The following is a 3,379-nucleotide window of genomic DNA, read 5'->3' as shown; positions in this document are numbered from 1 at the left end:
TGCCAGGGAGGCCGGGGGTCACGGAGGTCTCTTTCTTAGAGGTGTCTTCTTTTTTTTAAAATCAGATTATAACTGTGTACATGACTGCATTTATGGGGTACCATGTGCTGATTTTACATACAGTTTGGAATGCTTACATCTAACTGGTTAACACAGCCTTCCCCTCACTTATTCAATTGTTGTATTAAGACATTTATACTCTACCCTTACTATATTTGACATGTGCCCTTGCATTACACACAGTAGGTGAGGTCCCACTATTTGCAGATCACAAAGCGTTAGCTGGGTAAAAAGAGGGAGGAAGGGGACATCACAACAGTCGGAGCAATGGGTGCAAATTCATAGGCTCTAAGAGAGCCTGTGTGCTCTATGCGCATGGCTCCAAAGAGAATTGTAAAGCGCCCCCTATGATTCAGTTCTAGAATGAACTCGTGGAAGCATGAGGAGAGATGACCAAGGAGACAGACAGAACACTGTCTTTCAACCTTGTTTATGTCACAGGCCCACTTGAATCTACAGTTACACTTCCCCAGCACACTTAAATGATGTTGATCACAAAAAGGAGTAAAAACATATATATATACTTACTGTGCTTTGAACGTCTTTGAATTAATTAAGGATCATTAAAAATGTTCGCAGCACACCTAAGATCCTCTCACGGCACACGGGTTGAAACTCACTAAGATAGACCTTAAATGCCAAGCGAAGGAGTTTGAACTTCGTCCTATGCAGTAATAGTTCTCAGCCTTGACTCCACATTAGAATCACCTGGAAAAATTTAGAAACTACTGCCACCTGAATCTCATCCCCAGGGACTCCGATTTAATTAGTCGGGGGGTGGGGGGGCGGTATTGGAACTTTTAAAAGTTCGCCCATTTATTATAATGCACATCCAGGATGAGAACTATGGCTCCAGGGGGCAAATTTAGGTGCTCATCAGAACCATGTGAATGCCTGGTTAAACACAAGGTGGAGGTGGCTACCCCCAGAGTTTCTGATTCAGGAGGTACTCTGAGCACCTGAGATGCTGGTACTTGTGGCCCCAGGACCACACTTTGAGCGCCTCTGGCTTCAGGTGTTGTGAAGCCATTTACGGGTGTGAAGTGGAGGGGCTCGGGGTGTGAAATGATCTGATCTGCCGGTTGGAAAGCTTAGCCCACTTTGGAGAGAATGGTCACAGAGGAGGAAAAGAGTGAAGGTGAGAAAACAGGAATAGAGGAATCAAGGCGAGAGATGACCAGAGGTAGGGGGAGTCCTGAACTAAAGCAGTGGCAGTAGGAATGGAGAACATGGGTCACATTCGAGGAATGCTGAGGAAGTAGACTTGGCAGGGCTTAGAGACTAGCTGAATATGGAGGAGAGAAACAAAGGGGAGTGAACTATGACTCTCGGGGTTTTGCCCTGGGCAACTGATGACTCCAATTATACTGGGCATGTTGGTCACGCCAATTAACACTGGGCATGTTAAATGTGGCCGGCCATGGGGGCTCACGCCTGTAATCCTAACACTCTGCAAGGCCAAGATGGGTGGATTGCTTGAGCTCAGGAGTTTGAGACAGCCTAACCAAGAGCAAGACCCCATCTCTACTAAAAATAGAAAAACTAGCCAGATGTAGTGGCACATGCCTGCAATCCCAGCTACTCAGGAGGCTGAAGCAAGAGGATTAGCTCAAGCCCAAGAGTTGGGGGTTGCTGTGAGCTATGATGCCACAGGACTCCACCGAGGGTGACTCTGTCTCAAAAAAAAAAAAAAAACAGTTAAATATGTTACCAGCTTTGAGGTGGTGGAGGGGAGGAAGGGGCATTCTGACTTCAAATTTCCTAGGAATGATCCCAAGTTCAACAGGCATCTCTCACTGTCCACTCAACCCCTATTTCCAGCACCATGACCTCGACCCTAATCAAGTTGGGATTCTCTTCGAAATACCCAGAAAGGAAAAGGAAGATGATGATCACTGATGGAATGACCTAGGGACGAGAGCTGCTCCTCTGGAGTTACCCTAGGTATGTTTATTTCATTCATTTATTATTTGAACAGACATGTATAGGGCTTCTGCGAAGTGTGATTTTAAAATATTCAGAGGCCACATTTCAGATGCAGGTAAAGAATTCATAACCTGCTCTTATATAACCAACAAAACAAATGCAGCTGAAAGGGCAGCCTGCAAAGAAATTTATTCTGCGTGGATTTAAAATGTATAAAAATGAGCAGTTTCCCGGTGCATCATCTGTCGTGACTATTTGTAAGTCTCCTCTGTGGGCAAGTAACTGCCAGGAATGAGCAAGACCAGCAGGAATGATGGATGGGATAATTGTCCATTAGAGCACAGATAACTTCTGTACCGTGGGAGGGTTCAACAGGATAGAGACAAGATAGATGGAAGAGGAGTTAGCTAATGTGATAGGAGTTGCAGCTCCATTTCTGGTGGTAACTATTCTCTGGCTAAATCAATGATTAATCAAAGACACATTCTCATTTGAAACTCTTTGCTCACCGGTGCACAACCCCCGCTCTGGGTTAAATAATAGCATCATTAAAAACTGCTGTTCAAGAAACTCAAATTACTTGTCTCCAGAAGGAATCATGCCACAATAGAGAATGCTTCTGTGAGCTCCTGGAGGGCAAGGGCCATGTAAGGTGTATGTGTGTGTGTGTGTGTTTTTTATTTTTTTGAAACAGTCTCACTTTGTTGCCCCCGGTAAAGTGCTATGGCGTCATAGTTCACGGCAACCTCAGACTCTTGGGCTCAAGCGATTCTCTTGCCGCAGTAGCTGGGCACCCACCCCAGTGCCCAGCTATTTTTAGAGGTGAAGTCTCGCTCTTGCTCAGGCTGTTCGCGAACTCGTGAGCTCAGGGCAATCCACCCGCCTCAGCCTCCCAGAGTGCTAGGATTACAGGCATGAGCCACCGCCCCCAGCTTGTGTGTGTATTTTAAACATTTGAATCCCCAAGGCCTGGCACAGGGGCTGCTACATACAGAGACCTTGATAAATATTTGTTAAAATGAAATCAATTAATACATTTGTCCATTCATCATTGTGTTTATTCCTTCAACAGACATTCATTAAATACAGGAATTAAGAGCTCTGACCCTGGATCTAGATGCTTCAGGCTCCGAATTCCAACTTCAACCAGCTGTGTGAACTTGGGCAAATGACTTGGCCTCTCTGAGCCTGGTGTCGGCTTTCTAAAATGGGAGAAATCATAGTACTGGCTGTGGTAGGGCTGTGTAGAGGATGAAATGAGTTCCTAAGTGTTTAGCACAGGCCCTGGCCCGTAGTAAGTACCCACTAAAGGGCAATTGTTGTTGTTGTTGTTGTTGTGTATGCTAGGCTGTGCCTTTCTCAAGTAACTAGGTCATTAGAAGAGGCACAGAAT

This window comes from Otolemur garnettii, unplaced genomic scaffold, assembly GCF_000181295.1.
Source record: "Otolemur garnettii isolate 467f Iridium unplaced genomic scaffold, OtoGar3 scaffold00155, whole genome shotgun sequence".
NCBI lineage: Eukaryota > Metazoa > Chordata > Mammalia > Primates > Galagidae > Otolemur > Otolemur garnettii.
Note: the sequence above shows the minus strand (reverse complement) of the source record.